Raw genomic sequence first — 20,423 nt, 5'->3', positions numbered from 1 at the left:
CTTTTTCTTGCAGATTTTCTTTCTTTATTGGAATCCCTTATGTTTCCTCTCTTGACATTGGGATCCAGGAGACAGTCTGAAGAGCCCAGATCTCTCTTTTCTTCCCTCTTACTAATTCTGCCTGTCTTGTAACAAGGTGATCTCCACCAGTGAGCAAAGAGTCCCATAACAATGGTCTTGGGGGCTTCGCTTACATTTGTATACTTTTTATGTTTTAAATATTCTTTGATGCAGTAATAAAATAAGCAAATTCTGTAATTTGTAGATAGAAACTAGACTAAAATGACTTGTGCTTAGGTAGTGCTTCACAGCTACAGAGAATTTTCACATTCTGTCACTAGCTCCTCATCACAACCCTATGGTGCATGCAGTACAAGAATTATTATCTCCATTTTGCAGATGGCAAAACTGAGGGTTTGAGAGGTTAAACGATTTCCCCAAAGTTATACAATTAGTTGTGGTGCAACCAGGACTGACCCCAGGTCTTCTGACTCCTTGTTTTGTGCTTATCCAATTATACCTCATTGTTATATGCTGTTCCCTGAAATGATCTTTGATTTCTTACCCCTGTGTCCTGACTCACTTCAGTTCTTTCACCTGAAATGTCTTCTCCCTACCCCATCACTTTCATCTACTGAAATTCCTAACCATCCTTCAAGGCCCCTCTTCCATCTAGACCCTTCTAATTGTGAGGGTTGGATTCCCAGAAGAGGATAATTTTCTTCGGAAATATTTAAAAGACATTTAGTCTGAGATCAGATCTCGAATACAGGAAAGGTCCAACTTGAAAGGGCTTCTTGGAAGCCTCTTCAAATTCTGTTGTCCTTTGATGAAAGCAATGGCTAATGGCATAGGAGAATTTCCTGTGGTCCTTTTAAAAACTATAACCATGGTGGGAGCCATCTTCAGTCATCCTGATCTATATCTTGCCACTGGACCCAGATGACTCTGGAAGAGAAAGTGAAGCTGGTGACCTTGCACAACCCTCCCTCACTAAAGTCCAGTTCCTTTGTAAATCACGGCATCATCTTCCTGATGTCATGGTCCTCTTCGAGAAAGGACAAACAGCAGCAACAGCTTGTTTCTTCTAGCTTCCATTGATCTCTTCCCCACTCTGCCCTCTTCTGACACTTTATAACTCTTTTTTTGGTGGTTGGTATTTTGTTTCCCTTGTTAGACTACTAGCACTGTAAGGGTAAAACTGTCACACTTGCCCTTCTATCTGCCTCAGTACTGAAAGTAATATTCAGCTCAGCAGATGCTTAAATGTTTACTGAATCAAAGTGTAAATATTGTTATGTTTTTCAAGTGTAAGATAATGGTTGCCTCACCTGTACATTGTTGGAGGTTGACTGAGAAGGGCCACAATGAGAAATGTCTAGGAGTCATGCCATGCTTAAGTCAACATTCATTCACATGGAGGATACAATAAAAATAGGCAGAGTCCTGGCTATTAAGAAGTTTGTCATTTCAGTTGTTCCAAGATGAATACATAATAAATCATTTGAAGATGACTTAAAGGATCTGAGTCAACCACAAGTAGGGTGTTCAGTCTGTCATGTAATCCATTTTATTAATACAGAGAGAAGCCCGCTCAATTTAACTTTAAAACAATTTCATTTTTTATTCATTTTAATTAGATATTTTGTTAGAAACCTAACACTTAACATTGATACAAACAACCCACTTGTTTTAGTTACTTTTTTACCTTTAGGCTAATTTATTTCAATACACAAAGTATCCTATCTTTAGAGTCCCTCTTTCCAAATCCCAGTCAAAATTCTTCATTAATTCATTCTCATTTGCTTTTCTTCATGTGATCAAAGTTAGTGTCGTCTTCATTCTTCTGGAAGATTGAGATTCTTTAGAGGTAGATTATTAGAGAATGTGAATCTGAACCAAGACCTTGAAAAAAGTATAGGATTCGGGGTTGGTAAATAAGAGAAAAAGGGTATCCCCTTGAGTTTGGGTTAGGGGGAAAAGATGACTAAAGACAAGGAAAAGAAATCCTCCCTGAAGCAAATCCGAATCCTGAAATGACTCGAAAGTCTGTAGTATATTTCATGCTGGGAAGAAAATGAATAGTACGTGATCCAACCTGGGTCACGAAAGAATACAATGGAAATATGATGGAAATAGTGATTCCATTCCCATCCCCAGAGACAATACTCTGTGCCTCACCCAGGAAAGCTTAGTTCCTTCATCACCTTCACTGGAGATGGTGTACTTCATGCAACTTTTCAGACTAACTTTTTTTTTCCTTAGCAAGAAGCATCATTCTTTATGATGTCGTGAGACTTCAAGTCAGTGCTAAACAAGTTCAAACAGTTAACAGTGTATTAAGCAAGAGTCCAGGTGTGAGCTTTTCTCCGTGAAATGCCTGTGAGCTACTTGGTGGAACCATCCAACTCTGAAATAAGCAAACCGCGGTTCTAGCCTCTTTTCCTTGACTAGAGAGAGACAACTATGTGTACAACTATGACCTTCAATCAAGCTACTTCCAAACTTTCCTTGGTGCTGGGGAAGAAGGCCAAGGAAGATGGCAGCAGCTACCTGCAATTTTACAGCACAGTTTTAAAGTGAATGCAGATAGCCCATGGGGGAGAATTTGGCTTACTAAAAGTACAGTATGAAGAGAAAGTATACCTCTATATAGGTAATTTAAGGAGCTATGTAAATAAACACATTTACCCATCAGATAAGTTTGGTCTTTGTCTCTTCAGATAAGCATTAGGGGCTAATGAGCAAAAATAAAGTCATTTTAGAAGAAGCTGGGTAAGAGAATTACTTTCCCTACAATGTGAAAATAATCATGGTGAGAGGAGAAGCTAACAGATTTAGAACAGCTTAGGGCCTTAGAGATCTTCCATTCTAGGAGTTTTTCACCTAGGATCCATGAAACTGTTTAACATTTTAATAACTGTATTTCAAAATAATTGGTTTCTTTTACAACCCTATTATTTTATTTTTATAATAAAAATATGCATTTAAAAATCTCTTAGCTACATAACCCTGAGCAAGTCATTTAACCTCTGTTTGCCTCAGTTTCCTCATTTGTAAAATGTGGAAAATGATAGCCCCTACATGTCAGGGTTGTTAAGAGGGTCAAATGAGATAACCTATATAAAATGCTTTGTAAACCTTAAAGCACTACATAAATGCTAGTTGTTGTTGTTAACTTCATTAGACAGCTTGTCCATGACACAGAAGAACCTCTGATCTGGATAAATTCCTTCATTTTACAGATGTGGAAACTAAAACTTAGAGAGATTAAATGTTTTGAACAGGATGACACTGGTAATAAGAAGCAGAGATAGGTTTTGCACCCAGACCTAGGGGAGAGATAGTTGATCCTCTAGTGTGCTAAATTTTGTAGGAAGGGACATGTAAATAGCCTGAACTTCAATGGAACTTTGCATTAGCTATGGCACAGATGAGTTTGTTCTGATGGAGTGAATTCATCTTCCTCTAAATTTCCCTCCCAGTAAGTTTTTCTGTGACAATTTTTTGCATATTATACACACCATAAAGTAACCAACAACCAGTGTTCAAAATCCAATTCTTGGGATCTACTTCTCCCTCCTACATACTTGGCCTCTAATTCCTTTCTCTGTGACCTCAGTTATGAAAGGAAGATTCATGCCCACTCTAGGTTGGAATCATAGGTAGTTGAACCCTTCACACCATGGGATATACATACCAAATTGGGAGTTAGCAGAGAATGACCTTTCTGACATTGTTGGAGGGACTTGATCTAGTAAAGAGGAGGAAGGCTTTTTTGTTTTTGTTTTTGTTTTTCCCTGCAGGTTCTTGAAGAGAAACAAAAAATCCTGGCAGAACTGGGTTCTAGTTCTAGTTGTCTGGTAGTTGTGAATTACCATAATAACCACTGAAATGCTTGGGTTTTGGAGTGATTGGCCCCAACTTGAAAATAACCATTGTAGAGTTTGCTGCTTTGGACAACTTAGGCTGCTATATTACTTTCATTTTTGTTGATTCTTGCATTTATACTCTCCTCCTTTAAAATTTTAGAGAATCTAATAAGAAGGGATTTTACATAAGTCCTGTGGGGCAGGTATTACAATTTCCAGGTTGGAAAAAGAAGTGATTCATTGCAAAGATCATAAAACACTGGGTTGGGTTCCTGAGGAAGGTTGCAAAATCTTTACTAGAGAGCCTTAAAAATAGGGTTGGATGGAGAGACAGCCTTATATGGTGGTGAGAGATCAGATTAAAATACCTACACTTTGAGTTCCTTGCCAACAATTTTCCTATGGTGAGAATGAGACATAGGGCTTGAGGTGCTGTCGATAACAGGATTCAAAAGCAAGGTAGGTGAGAACAGAAATACCCAAGACTCAGAAACTATATACTGAGTAGCCATGGCAGGGAAAGTGATTCAGGGAATTCTAGTAGTAGTGCTAAGAAGAAGAGTAGGTAAAAGGGCAGTGAGCATCAGAAGATCCTGGCCATAGACCAAATCCAGGTACATAGGAATTCAGTATCAGGAGGGTCCAATAGTAGGAAGTAGGTAAGTGTCCCTATAGGCAAATAGACCTGGAAATTTGGCTATAAACAAGGAAGCTTAGAGAGGTGATTGTCAACATCAGTAACACCTTGTACCCAGAATTAAAGGGATAGGTTCACTGCAGGGCTGTGACCCCTGGGGGTTGGATGATAATAATAATATTTCTAAAATTCTTTAAGGTTTACAAAGCACTTTACATATATTATCTCATTTAATCTTTATAGCAATCCTGTGAGGTAGGTACTGTTATAATTCCTATTTTCCAGATAAGGATACTGAAGCTTAGAGAACTTAATAAATTGCCAAGAATCAGACTGGTAAGTAAGTGACTGAGACTGGATTTGAACTTGGATCCTCTTGACAGAGTACAGCTTTATAGACACTATACTACCAAGAGAAAGAAAAGACCATAATCCCAGTGTATCTAGGTTACAGTATAACAGGACAGGGTTAGATACAGGAATTTAGTTGATAAGATAGGGTACAAAGAAGAGGGCTTCATCTCAAAGAAAAAGACAAGATCCCAATTTCTTTTAACCAGGACACCAGGTGAGGTGAAGATGAAGAGTAAGGATAACTTGATACTGAATCCCAGAGCTATGATTCCCCCTTGTTGAGGAGCTACATGTCTCTAGGTTCTTACTGATCTCCTTTGCTCTTCAGATATGTGGTCTTGTATCCTGGTTATTTATCCTAGTTATTTGGGATTGATTAAGCAACCTTATTAGATTTTAACCTCCTTGAGGGCAGGACCTGATTTCTTATTTCATCTTTGCATCCTCAACATATAGCATATAACTTGTATATTTTGTTGTTCAGTTGTGTCTGACTCTTCATGACCCCATGGACCATATCACAACAATACTGTCTGTGGGGTTTTCTTAACAAGGATACAGGATTGGTTTGCCATTTCCTTCTCCAGAGGCAAACAGAGGTTACAATGATTTGCCCAGAGTTACACAGCTAGTAAGTGTCTGAAGTTGGATTTGAACTCAGGTCTTTCTGATTCTAGCCCCAGTGTTCTATCCACTGAGCCATCTAGCTGCTTCTAACTTGCATAGAGTACGTGCTAAATATTTGTTGGATTTATGTGTTCCAATGACTGGGACAGGCATAGATCAGCCAGAAGGATGGAAAATAAGTCACAGCTCTTTGTCAATGACAATGATGAATTCTGGCTAGACCTTTGATTAGATGAATCATCCTTGGACTGTGTGTTGTTTTAGATAAATTGGTATCCTGGGTTTTTGTTTTGTTTTGTTTTGTTTTTTTTACAATTAACAAAGCCTAGGAAGGAATTGGGGAAGGAGAGTCCTTCCCGAATATCAGACAAAACAAACCTGAAAGACAAATGTGTGTGAGTGTGTGTGTGTGTGTGTGTGTGTGTGTGTGTGTGTATCTAACCACCTTATGTTATAATATATCTAAACCTTTCCAGGACTGCAGGTATTGCCTCTCAGTGCTCAGCAGAGCACATATCATCCTTACATGCTTTGTAAAGCACCAGTCTTGTTAATCTAGAAGCCTGTACAGATGGACTAACCGAAGCTTTAGTCATTATACTTAATTGGACGACTAGCCCTCTGAGCTGTCTATAAACTGTGTTCACAGTGAGGTAATTAATAACGCCACTTCCTTTTGGGAGACATATCATTAGCCATTATTTCTAGAAACATGACATTGATGTCTTTATTCGGAGAGGTAATTGCAGGTTTCTGAAAAGAGTGTATGGTTTACCCAACAATTCCCCACAAATGACATCATCTCTGAAAAGTAAAACCCACAAAATCTGTCATTTTGAATTCATAGATGGGATTATGTTCCCTGGTGGTAAAAGAACACTTGAAGGAGGGAAAAATAATAATAATGAAGTATTTTGGTACAGAAACAAGTGAGGCAATGAAGATAAGACTTGTTTTAAAAATGTTAATATTACTTTAGCAGGACTGGCTGAGTTGATGCTTGTTGGAATTAGTGCAAGATGGTGAACAATGTAGGGAGAAGCATTTTATAGCTGCCTTTTGATAGTATTTTTCTAAGCATATCTTTCAAAAGGCTCAAAGGCTAGTTGGATGCCAGCATTAACCTGTGCAAACACAGAAACACAAACCCAGTTCCCTAGCTGAAAAAGGAAGATGAAGAAATGACACAATCATATGTCATTTTCTGCAGGGAGAATCAAATGAGAATTTTGGAATGGTTTTCATTGCAGAATTTAGGGAAAGTTTTGATGGCAAGTCTTCTTCCTGATAAAAGCTATGAACCTTAAAATCAATTGCTTTTTTTTCAAGATTTGTGATCAGAAACTGGGGTTAATAACTATATGTCATATTATTCTAGTACTTTAAGGAATGTGAAGGGCTTTGCATGAAGCATTTGGTTTGAGTCATCCAACATTTTTTGGAGGGGGGACTGGAAATGTAGTGTTTTTATACCCATTTTGCAGAAGAGGAAACTATCTCTCTGGGAGAGTGGTTGAAAAGACAATCAAAGTAGGCTACAGTGAAAAGGGTGCTGAATTTGGTGTCTGAGGACCTGTATTCAAATTCTAATTGGCTATGTCATAATGAATGATAGCAAACAGCTTACTTGCTGTGTGTCAGGCACTGTCTAAGACTTTTGCTTTACAAATACTATCTCATTTGATCTTCCCTACAACCTTGGGAGGTAGGTATTATTATTATTCCCATTTTACAGATGAAGAAACTGAAGTAAACAGAGGTTAAGTGACTTGCCCAGGGTCACACAGCTAGTGTCTGAGGCTGGATTTGAACCTATCCTGACTCTAGGCTCTGTGCTTTAATCTACTGAAACACCTTGCTATCTCTATGCTATAAGACAAGTCACTAAACTTTTCTCAACTTCAATTTCCTTATCTCTAAAGTGAGGAAGTTTGGCTAGATGACCCTGTCTGGTCATTTTCTGTTTTAATTCCTAGCATCCTATGACTTGCTCAGGAAGGACTCAAACCCAGATGTTCAGACTTTATGGCCTGTGCTTTTCCCACTCCAGATATATTAGGCATGTTTATCTGGAGCATGCTCTTTTTTTTTTCTCGGGGGGGGGGGTGCAGAGCAATTGGGGTTAAGTGACTTGCCCAAGGTCACACAACTAGTAAGTGTTAAGTGTCTGAGGTCATTTTTGAACTGCACCACCTAGCTGCCCCTGGATCATGCTCTTTACTGGTTCAAAATTCTTACTTACCTTTGCAGAATTTGAGAAAGGACATCTTAACAAACCAGAGCAAGGTAACAAGACTTGTTTACCTTAAATGCTAGGTACCTGCCTCTCTTGCTTCTATATTTTTTCCAAAAAAAAAAGTTCAAGTGTATTATTTCAATGCAGATTCTCCTCATCAGTGGAGGGCACAACTGGGCACCAAGCCCCATTTTCATAGAGGGAAGGACACTTTTACAGGACCTTTTGACTTCCTCTGACTTACCTCCTTTGACCGAGGCAGGGGTTGGGAACCGGCAGTCTAGAGGCTACATGTGACCTTCTAGTTCCTTGGGTGCAGTCTTTTGACTGAATTCAAGTTTTACAGAACAAATTCTTCTGTTAAGGGGATTTGTTCTGTGAAGTTTGGATTCAGTCAAAGGGCCATACTTGGGGACCTAGAGGGCCACATGTGGCCTCAAGGCTGCAGTTTCTCCACCTCTGATAGGATCTTTTGGTTATTTCCAAGTTATCCAGAGATTGATGTGCACAAAGGTCTGGTATAACTACAGAACTTGGGTTTCCCACGTTCCAGTTAGTTTCCCAGACAGAAACACTTCCTAGTGTTGGAAAATGACTATGCAAAGATATTGACAAGACTGACTGCTTTTAGCCCATGCAGAGAAGGGGGAGAGTGAGGAGGCTTTTCATTAAACTGTTCTAATCAGAAATGGATTTGAGTTAAAGGAAATATGATTTAAGTTTCTGAAGGAAACTTGCTGAAAGAAAATATCCCTCTTTCACATGTTAACTTAAAATAAATTATGGACCACAGGCCTGATCTTCAGAATACCTGCATAAGCATCCTTAGAAGATTAATATTCAAAAAGGCATCCAACTTTTCCCATTCCTGGTATGTGTCCAGTGGGCACCTTAATTTTATATTCTGGTGCTTGGGAACCTTCAGAGAACTTCTGGGTTTTGAAAAGTACTGCCTCATGAAATCTTTGGTCACTGTCATTGTGATATGTCTTCCTTTTATGTTGTCTCTAAGGCCCCTTTTTTAACCTGGTAGGGAGATAAAATTGTGTTTTAATCTGAATTTTGTTTGTATACTAATATTTATCTTCAAGTGTTAAGTATATAAAGTTATGACAGAAAACAGTTTCTCTTTAAGATATACTTTTGATACATAATTATCCACAAGAATTAGAATTCCTAGAATTAAAATTTTTTTTAAGGTCAAGAAACTTAAGGAGGCAGGCTTGTTATAATAGAAAGCTCAGGCAGAGGAGTCAGGAGCCCTGGGTCCTGCTGTGAAATAGCTGTATCTCTACTTTGTACCTGCAATCCTGTCTTGTTTCTCCTCTATGGGACAAGATGTCCCACCCAGGACAAGCTCACACCATGCTGTTAACTCAAGCCTTGAATGACACCACCACTCTCAACCTCCTCTCCCCTCTGGTTGGAAGACTGGAGGGTGGAGTATCAAATTCCCCCCAATGCCTTCCTTTGTAGAGGGCAGAAACTGGACTCTCAGCTCACTCTACTTTGTATCTGTTCCCCCCTCCAGTTTCAATTCCACAGAACACTCCCCCACTTTCCTACTTCCTTTTGTTTGTTCTCTTCCCTTTTAGATGGGAAGCTCCCTGAGGCCAGGGATTGTCTTTCTTTTTATTAATTTTATCCCCAGAATTTAGCCCAGTGCCTGCCTTGTTGCACAAGCTTAATGTTTACTGGATTGTATTATATTGTCTTATCCTAAGACTGGAGGATCAAGGGGCCTTAGGGATCAGCTTGTCAACTCTATTGTATTGTTGAGGAAACTGAATCCAGGAGGGATATGAAATGACTTGCTTAATATCACACAAGTTATAATTTGTATAGCTGGGTCTTGGGCCTTGGCCCCCAAGTCTAAATCTTGTTGTATTTCAACTATAGCACAATACTTTCAGACAAATCATTTCACTTTCCTGGGTCTCAGTTTCTTTATCCATAAAATGTAAATGTTGAATCTTCTTTCCATAAACATTCCATCATTATATTATACATAGGTCTTCATTGTTTTATCCTCAGGAAGTTCTAACGCATACAAAGCATACTGATACAATCCTAATATATATAGGGGAGAGGGGAGAATGAGAAAGGAAATGGATAGAGTGAAAATGGTATGAGAAGGAGAAGGGAGAGGTATCTGTTATTTTTTTTTTCTGATTCAGTAAAATAACTTTTGCTAATTTAATTAGGATGTCATTGAATATATAAATTAGCTTAGGAAAAATTGTCATTTTTATTATTTGAATCAAATTTAAAGTATTATTTGGCCAAGTACTGGTCTAATATCCTGAAATGTTCTATTTACAGTATAGGGACAATAAATGCTTTCTATAAGGTTTTTTTACTTAAACAAACAAATGTCCAGCCAGTATATCAAGATGTTACTTGTCTTTCCTTTCCTGCTTTGGTGAGACTGATAAAATCAGAAACTCCTCTCTCCTTTGGATTTTCAAGTAGAAAAAGAGACTAAATTTAGACATGGCTGCCTTTCCATTGGCCCACTGAACCCGAACCACGTGGTTATAGGTTGTAGAAACAAGAGGACCATTGTCCTCTTCATTAATCAAATCCATTCAGCCAGGTAAATCTTTAAACAAGATGAATGGGTCACATTTTTAAAAGTAAAATAATTCACTAGAATTTGCATGTGTTTCTCTTTAATTAGTTTGATGAGCACCAAGTCTGAGGGCTTGTCAAACACATAGTATTAACCCTGTGATACTGACCTAGGGAAAGAAGTCTAGGAGAGGCAGAAAGAGAGGCAGGGGAAATTAGCTGAATAAGAGACCTTTTCTGCAAAGCCTTTTCTCCAGATGAAAAGAATCATTACCACAATGATACTTCTAATTATACTGTCATTAGGATACTCCTCCAGTTTTCTGTGGTGCATGAAGCCTGGCTTTTGGACACAGAGATCCAGTTGTCAGTGAGTAGCATTTAACCCTTTCACTCAGTAGTGAAACTCATGGTCCATGGAGATCCCAAGACCTGAAATTGTTTGGAAAACCCATTTCTTTTTGTTTTTATTTTACAGTGTATATAATAGGCAAAAAAAGGATGTTATGGAAAAATTGGGTAATGAAAACATCCCCATTACTGCAGGCACGCCAGTCTTTCAAGTGCTATTGCTAAGTCAAGTTCAGCCAACTCACAGTCTGATCTATAGAGTTCAGTATATTATAGAGCCAAACACCATCAAAAAATAAACACCTAAACCCTGAGTATTTTCAGGGCCATTGTGTATTTACAACCTAGTAGTGCCACAGTAGAATTGGAGGCTCTAGTCTGGCATGACATCTCTCAATAAAAACCCAACTCTTTTTAATATGCTTCTTTTCCATCTAAAGGAAGGGGATTTCCCTAGGTGTGTGTACTTGAAATCTTTTTTTGGTCATTGTTCAATGCCTCTATTTGTATTACAAATGGAAGCCTTGAGGTTAGTAATTTTCCAGTTTCTCATATGTGGGGGCTTGATGAACTAAATCGGTTTCCATTGATTTCTATTTGCAAATAGGAAGTGAGTGTGCCATCACTTAAACAGACCTGATGGTAATCAGAGAGCTTATCAGGATCATGGATTTGGAGATCCTATACTCCTCATTTTGGAGATTCCTTTCCCTCCTCTCTTCCCCCTCCAAAAAAGAGAAATTACTTTACCTAGGTCATACAGGTAGTGAGTTGCAAAGCTGGGGTTTGAATCCAGGTTCTCTGACTCCAAACCTTACCAGACTACTCTGGGGCCTTCCATACTTTGCCATGTTGCTTCCTCCTTTGGTTTTGCTGTCTTCTCAGGTACTTTCTTAATAAGAACAGACTATTTCATATTGGCAATGTATTCATAGGAATAAAGTTGCTTACATTCTCTGAACTTTTTTTGGACTGTAACTATTCTTTGGGACAATATTTGTTAAGGAAGAATTTGGGATTATGGGAACAAAGCTAAACGATTCCACAAAGAGGCTTGAAGTAGTTTTGAATTTTCTAATTTTTTTATTGCTTATGGAGGTTTTGTGGAATGCATATATGTATATATACACATACATATACACACATACATATGAAAATATATGAATAGTGATTTGAAATGATTGGAACAAAGACTCTGTATGTTACAAGTATTCTCATTTGATGACTAATTACTTTAGATAGAAAACAGTCACAAATGATAGTCACATAAATTGTGACTGCTTCTATCAATCTTGAATTTTGCATTTAGATGAATGGATTTTATAAGAAGTCTAAAGAATATTAATATTGGGGCAGCTAGGTGGCACAGTGAATAGAGCACCAGCCCTGGAGTCAGGATGACCTGGGTTCAAATCTGGCCTCAGTCACAACACAAAAACCAAACGCCCCTCCAAAAAAAAAAAAAGAATAGTATTATTTAAAGGATCTGAGTTAACCCACTAACAAATACTTGTTAAGGACCAACTGTAATAGTTGCTAACAGCATCAAAGCAAAGTTTCTCTCAGGTAATTAAATTGAGGATTGTTTTTTTTTTTTGTTCTGTTTTGTTTAACCAATTTCTCAAAGTTCATTCATTCTTTCTGATAACCTTAATTTTTCCACTGAGAAAATATTGATTCTGATAGGAATGATAGGTAGGAGCTTGTAGGTAACCTGGAACACAACTGTAGACCATGGAAATAAGACTATTAAGCCATCATTCTGTTGATTTCATTTAACACTTATTGAATACCTATTTGGCACAGTGACTAGAGATCTGACAAGGAATACTCGAGTCCAACTCTGACTCTGTCACATCCTGCTTGGGTGACCCTGGGTAAGTCACAAATATTCATTGTTCTGGACAATTTTCTAAGACTCTATGGCAGAGAAGGTGCCAACCTATATTGACAAGAGTTTTCTTACCTGGAAATTCCATATATAAATGAAATCACAGGTCCAATACCTATTCCTACTATAGGAATACTGATAATACCTTAGGTATATAAAATGCTTTATATTTTACAAAGCATTTTTCTTACAGCTCCATGTGTCTGGCAGTATAAGTTCTATCTCCATTTTTACAGGTGAGGGAGTCGATGTCTAGAGAGGGCCAGTGACTTGCCCAGGGCCACCTGACTAACTTATAAGTGAATGAACTGGACCACAAACTTCTCACTTTGTTGTCAGACATTGCAATTGATGGGGTAGAGGGTAGTGATAATGGTAACTATGATTTATGTAGCACTAATTAATGTGTTCAAAATGCTTTCTTTAAGACATCCCTAAGAAACAAATACTATCATTCCAAAATATATAGATGAAGACACTGAGGTCCAGAATGTTTAAGTGACTTGCCCGAGGTCACTGAGCTAGGAAGAAGAAATGTAATCCCTATCCTCAAGAAACTTACAGTTTAGTAGGCAGGTTAGGACATATACACAAAGAACCATGCTATACAACAGCATGATAATAAGACCACCAATTAATTCACAAGAGGAATTTTTTTTCTTTTGTTAGAGAAGCCAAGAAAAGTTTCAGGAAGAAGATGAAATTTGAGTCAGGCTTTGAAAGATATGAACCGAGCATTGAGTGAAGGGAATGATTTCTGATCCCTCCAGTTTTGGGATTTGGGTTAGATTCTTTCAAGTTTTTTCCACTACATGGAATAGGAGATAAACTACAATAGCCCCATTTGTATTCAGGAAGACTTGAGTTTGAATTCTGCTTCAGGTATTTGTTAGCTTGGTGACCACGGGCACTTGATTTCTTTCAATCTCAGTTTCCTTATCTGTGAAATGGGAATAATAAGCAAACCTACCTTGTAGGATTGTTGTCCAGGATCAGGTGCTTTGCAAACCTTAAGGCACTGATCCATTATTATTAATATACAAAGCATGGTTTAAGAAGGTGATATTCTGATGTCCAGTGATTATCAACTACATATGATAGCAAAAAGCCACTAGTTAATATTTGTAGCTTTTGTAATGATTAGATTACATTTCAATGAATTTTCATGAAAATTAACAGCCTTTGTTGCATCACCTTTTGTAAGCTCTCTGTAAGTTAAAAGTTTAAATTAAAAAGAAGTTATTTTTGGAAACATTTAAATAATTTAATGTTCAAATTATATAACTGAAACCCTTCTTTTCTGCCATATTGTCCCCAAAAGTTTTCAACTCATTTTCCCTAAGAAGTGGGGTCTGAAACTTCGTATAGGTATATAATTAGAGATCTAAAATGTATGAGTGCTCACTGAAAACTATATCTTGGAGCTCTTTTGCAATACAAGTTAATTAACTGGATTTAGATATTTGCAAGATGATATATTTAATGGGATTACTGCTCATATAATGTTCTCAGTGACTGATTTGCAATCTAAGCTCGAGGAACAGAATACTGAATTTCCAGCTCTTTGAGAGTTAATGTTGTGTTAAAGAAAAGTACAATTTGAACCCCATTGTTCATGAATAGCTAAGTTATTTGAGTGAAATGGAGCCCAGCCCAACGAGGGCCGCGTCAGGCAGATGCATGAGCAGGAGCGCGCAAAGCATTACATTCCAGCAACTGTTCAAGGTAGATATACCCACACCTGAACTCCCCATAAGTTCAAGGCAATTGTGAGTCTCGTCAAAATATAATGGCCCATTATTCACAGTCTGTCTCCCAAGTGGGATCAATTAGATGCTTTTGCTCCACAGGCTTCAAGATAAACACCCATGTTAGAATTGGTTGAAGATGAAAATGAAGTCACATATAACCATTCCACATCCCCAGGCCCAACCATTGTGAGGATTTAATGTTCTAAATCCTCCTTTCAATGCATGCATTCAAAATATTTGTGATTATTTTAGCTAGGTGGAGTGGAAAGGAAAGTAATAATTTGCTCTCAAGGAAGAAAAATAGTAGCTTGGGAATTGTCAGCTTTCCAAAAAATAATTGCCAATTGGAACCTATCTTTCTTTTTCTATTTTTTCTTTTTTCCCCTTTAAAAAAAAGGCAAATACATTTCTACCCACCAGTCTCATTATAATGCTATCATTTCAGTCACAGAACAGAATGTCTCTAATGAATATAATTTAAATCTTTCTAATCAGAGAATTACTTTAAAAATGGCATTTGAATCAAAATGTTGAAATTTATTAAATGTATCAATATTAGCTCAGTCAAATAGCCATCTTGGAAAAAGTTATATTCTCCCTTAGTTGGAAGACTGTGTAATATATTTTACATCAAGTTTCTCATTTTTATTGGAGCTTAGTGAATTCTTTGCTTTTAACCTACATGAATAAAATATGTTAGTAACTTGTAACTATAAGCAGCTTTTTCTTTTCTTCAACACCATTTTATTTCAGTGCTGTCAAAGAGAAGAATTATATAAATGGAAGTATACATATGTACATATTTACATATATGTATGTATACATATCAGAAATGAATTGTCTTGGACATTAACTTTTGAAAGTGAACCACAAAGCTATGATGTACATGTTGCTGAATAGGCATAAATGTGGATAAATCCTAGAAAGAGGCAGAGAATGGACAGTATTCTTACTATTTCCTAGGGTTCTTGTGGAGAAAATTCTAGAACAGAGATTCTCAAACTTTTGGTCTCTGGACCCTTGACAGTCTTAAAAATTATTAAGGAACCCCCAAGAGCTTTGTATTGAAAATGAAAACATTTTAATATTATTATGAAAATAGTTTTGATCTTGACACTCCTTGAAAGGGTATTAGGAATCTCCAGGGATCATTGGCCATACTTTGAAAACCACTGTCCCAGGGGATTCATGGGAGCAATATAGAAAAGAATCCTACAAGGGAAGAAGATGTAAATGGATTGCAGTTGTACTGATGAATGGAAATCTGATGAAATCTCAGATACTTGGGATTACTGAAGAGATATCATGGTGAATGCATGGATAGAACACTGGAAATCAAGATAACCTGGGTTTTTAAGTCCCATTTCTGACACTTACTAGCTGTGTGACTTTGGCCAAGTCAGTTAAATTCTTTGATCTCCTGTTTCTCCATCTGGAAAATGAAAAGGCTGCACCTTTGAGGTACCTTCTAGGGCTGTATCTATGATCCTAAGTCTAAAGTATTAGAAAAAATGTTTTTAATGCAAATATTTATGATCATTCTTTTTTTTTGTTGTTAACTTTTATAGGAGATGGAGATTCATCTAAAATTAAGTGATTTGCTTAAACCTCACTCAGGAAGTTAGTGGCAGAACTGAGGCAAGAACCCTGTTCTCCTTCTGGTCCAGCATTCTTTCCACTTTGCTGTGATGCCTCAGACTTTTCCTCACCCTTAAATGGGTCCAGCAAGCAAAGGTGCAAACTAGTTGGTTTCTATGTAACATGCATATATGTAATTGTTTACATTATTTTAGTTGCTGCTCATGGAGTTATTTCCTGTGTTAGTCACTGCTGTCACAAAGACATGCATGCAAAAGTGTTAGATTTAGAATGCCAAGTCCTCCTTCTAAGAACAGTACTCTGATGTAAAAGAAATTTAAAGAGAGAAAAAAATTGAAATAATTGATTTTAAATTGCCAGAGGAGCTAATGAAGACAAGAAGTACATTATTTTATAGCTCTTCATGGTTAACTGTGCAGTACTAGGTATGACAAAATGTGAAATCAAATTAGACTTCAAGTATACAATGGATATGTCCAATTACTCAACTCAACCTGTCTATTGACTTGTGCCAGCCCACTATTAAAAGGAGCCAGGGGGCAGGAGGTTAGTTCTCTATAGAGATATAAGAAAGTCAAGGATAGAAGAATGCATGGTGGAATTTATGATTTACATTCCTGATCCTTTCAGGATGCCTCAGTGTTTAAACCTAATGCCCCAGCAAATGTGTAACTTTTGGCAAGTTTTCTAGAACACATCATCAGTTAGGTATTCATTCTAAAAAAGTAGATTAAAAAGACCACTGCCTTGATTATACTATAAGCTTCCTGAGGATCAGTAACATATTTTATTATTTTGTATGTCTCCTTGTACTTGTTAGCACAGTGTATATGGCCTGCTAGATGGTTCAGTGGATAGAGTGCCAGGCCTGGAGTCAGCAGGACCTGAGTTCAAATTCAGCCTCAGACATCTAGTAGGTGTGTGGCCCTGGGATAGCCACTCTTTCTGTGCCTCAGTTTCTCCATTTGTAAAACGAAGGGCTTGGACTCACTGGTCTTCAAGCTCCCTTCCCTGTCTGAATCTATGATCTTATGCCTTGGTTAGCCTCGTAGATTCATGTTTTTCTTCTTTAGAAATATTCTTTCTTCTATTTAGAATCAAATGGCTCTGACATAGAAAGACTTTATATCTGTACCCAAAAGCTATGGGAGTTTTCCATATTCTACACTCATATCCCAAACCCACACCCAGAACTCAATTGCTAATTTCATAGAAGCAAGAATGTGGCTCTAAACTTCGATTGTTTGCAGCTATAGCATACGATAGCCTTCTTCAAAGACTTGGCCTTGAAAAAAGCACCTTTGAAAAAGTTCTGCATCCATCCAATGCAAGCAGAATTGTGGTTAAAACTCTTGTATTAAAAACTGTTAATTAAATAAAATACACAGTAATTTTAATGCATGCAGGATGCTATAATACATATATAATATGTATGTTATGGAGAGAAGCTTTCCTAGAATATAACATAGCACCTTGATTATCATAGATAATAGAGAAATATTGCATACATGTATGTGTATATGTATATATATATACATATATATATATATATATACAGAGAGAGACAGAGAGAGAGAGTGAGAGGAATGCTCTATAACAGAATGCTCTATATAATGTTCTTTACCTGGGATCTGTAGATTGACTGGTGAGGTGGGGAGCTGTGTACTTGGATCACAAAATAAAGTTACCTCTTTATTTTTACAAGTCACTCACCAAAATTTAGCATTGTCTTTGATTATGAATGTAGACGACAAATACTATTCTGAGAAAAATGGTCTGTAGGTTTCACCATCTTGCCAAAGGGGTCCATGATGGGGAAAATGGTGAGGAACCCGTCTGCTCCAGGGAGAGGTTTCAATTTAACCCATCTGCCCTCTGAATGGGAAAAACTACCTTAGCTAATCTGCAATCTTCCATATCACTAAGTAATATAGGATTCCTGGTGGTAGAATTATGCCTGGGTGAAAAGATAACTAATTTTAAGTTGACATAAACATCCCCCTATTTATCTTGAACATTAAAATTCATGTTATGCCCTTGATCCCTTTGCAAAAGCTGCTGGTTCCCTTTAATGTGAGTTACAATTGCTCAATCAGAGCAAAATACACCCAATTATAAGTAATTTATTATGTTTTCTGACCTTTTGTGTCACTGTAGACTAAAGATATATAGTTGATTACTTCTTGAAGCCAAGTATCTCATTCGTCTCTAAAGACTTATAAAGATTATTTTTTGTAATCGTTTAAGCCTGGTCTTTAGTGCTCCATTCAACCATAGAGATTTATGAATGTTTATACATTTTATACAACTATCATCTGAATTCAAATGTACTGCTGTAGGGATGAGCAATGATTCTTTCCACACTGCACACAGGAGGGCTGCCTGATGCTCAGTGGCTAAATGTATGCCTTTATCAGTAAGATACAGCATGGTAAAAGAGAAAAGGTATTGAACTTGGAGTCATAAGACCTAGTTTGGAATCTTGATTCTGCCATTTATTCCTCATGTGGCCCTGGGCAAGTTATGTTGTTTCCCTGAGCCTTAGTGGACTCATCTATAAAATGGGGATAGAGAGAATACTTCGAAAAATTCCAATGTACTAAGTAAATATGAATTGTTGATTTCAGAGTCAGTGGGCCGGGTTCAAATCCTATCCCTTATATTTCCGCTTCTGTGACCTTGGGCAAGTCATTTAACTGGGTTTTAGTTTCCTGTAATGGAAACAGAAAAAAACAAACAAAACAAACAAACAAACAAACAAAAACAAATGGACTTCTGCCCAGAATTATAAATCAAGGAGACTCTACAGGTATCTGACCTTGAAGGGTTAATTATTTCTTTTTTGGGGGTTCAGATACAAATCTTCTTTCCATTAACTTGTAATTAAAACTATTCATGTTTTAAACATTGTGAGACCCTGTGCATATGAGAAGAGCTTGGTGCCTTAGTCTTGGAATATTCCAGACACCAGCATTTCTAGAACATCTGTATGAGGACAACCGACCATGACCCTTCATGCCAAGTGTCCAGAGGAATGGGCATCTACTATTAGAAAAGCAGCATCACTGATCTTGGAGTCAGGAAGATGGATTCAAATCCTGTCTTAGGAAATTACTTGCTGTGTGACTATGGGGGAAAATCATCCTGAGCCTCTAGTTCCTCTGAACCTCTATTTCCTCAGCTGTAAAATGGGGATGATAATAGCACCTACCTCATAGGATTGTTGTGAGGATCAAGTGAGATAATATAGGCAAAGTACCTCACAAACCTTAAAATGCTCTGTATGTGTGAAAGAAGGAAGCTAGCATTTATTAAACACCTGAACTTAATCAATCAGGAAACTTAATGTCACCTGCCAACAGTTCCTCCAGAACTCTGTATCCTCCTCCAGTGTATATAATCTACTGGCCAGAGACAGCATATACCTTAATATGTATAACTCTCCCTTCCTATTCAGAAAGTGTTAGAGGGTCATTTGTCTGCAGCACAGGCACCATGAACTGAACTGCTGAGGGTGGGGAGGGCTATCTTCCCCCTCCCTGTCCCCATTAACTTGTGGCCTTAAGAAACATGCATAGAGTTTTGTTTGGGTCTATTTCATTTGTCCTTTTTCGTTCTAGATGTAGCGAAATACCCACTGGACCTGAATCAAGCAATGGTGACCTTGGAGTCAGGGTCCCAGGATTCCAGACGAGCAGTCAAGCCAGCCCATGAGAAACCATAATGCCTGGGTCTCAAGCCCATGGGGGCAGGAGGGGCTTTGGACTTTGGGACCCACTGTGCTATATAGGAACTGAGCTGAGCTGTGAACCTAATTACTTTCCCCCTTTCCAGAGTGCAGGAGGAGGATTATGTCTCTAGGTACTGAGGAGGATCTCTGTACATTTATTCTTGCTATATCTTGCTATATATATACCCTATATCTTAGGGTACAGGAGGCCCCTAAAATAGGGGAACAAAATCAGTGAGTTCTGGAGCCAATGGCAGAGAGCCTAGGCACCCCTAAATCCCTTAAGATTACCAGAGAACCCTGTGGGAGGGGTAAAATATAATACACCTGACCTTTAGGCAATGGGGGAGTGGGAATGGGACATTGTCACATATGTGTTTACAAAATAAATAGAAGGTAATTTTTCTGAGACAACACTAGCAGTTGATCAGGTGGGGGGTGGATCTGAAAAGGTGTGCGACATGGACATTGTAAGTATTATTATAGCCTCATTCACATTATAATGTCAAGAAAATGTCTAAATTTCTTTTAAATTTTTTTTAAATGATCTGACTTCTTTCCCCTATCAAAAAGAAGCACAACTTCCTTCCTTCCTTCCTTCCTTCCTTCCTTCCTTCCTTCCTTCCTTCCTTCCTTCCTTCCTTCTTTCCTTCCTTCCTTTCTCTTTCTTTCTTTCCCTTTCTTTCTCTCTCTCTTTCTTTCTTCCTCTCTTTCTTTCTCTCTCTTCCTCTTCCTTCCTTCCTTCCTTCCTTCCTTCCTTCCTTCCTTCCTTCCTTCCTTCCTTCCTTCCTTCCTTCCTTTCTT

At 37.8% G+C, this 20,423-nt stretch overlaps 1 long non-coding RNA gene and 1 pseudogene across 1 annotated transcript in view; one reads left to right on the top strand and one right to left on the bottom strand.

Moving 5' to 3' along the window:
- Positions 1-20,423, bottom strand: part of LOC138169527 (large ribosomal subunit protein bL35m pseudogene) — a 339,868-nt pseudogene that overhangs the window by 105,065 nt on the left and 214,380 nt on the right.
- LOC138168673 (uncharacterized) overlaps positions 4,250-20,423 on the top strand; it is a 105,865-nt gene continuing 89,691 nt past the window's right edge. Inside the window, exon 1 of the long non-coding RNA XR_011170177.1 lies at positions 4,250-4,331. This is a non-coding gene — a long non-coding RNA (uncharacterized lncRNA). The remainder of the gene's footprint in view (positions 4,332-20,423) is intronic.

Source organism: Petaurus breviceps, unplaced genomic scaffold (assembly GCF_028583685.1).
Source record: "Petaurus breviceps papuanus isolate PSGF00001 unplaced genomic scaffold, PetGlider_PUasm1.0 37, whole genome shotgun sequence".
Taxonomy (NCBI): domain Eukaryota; kingdom Metazoa; phylum Chordata; class Mammalia; order Diprotodontia; family Petauridae; genus Petaurus; species Petaurus breviceps.
The sequence above is the reverse complement of the archived record's forward strand: the minus strand, read 5'-3'. Positions and strand labels throughout refer to the sequence as shown.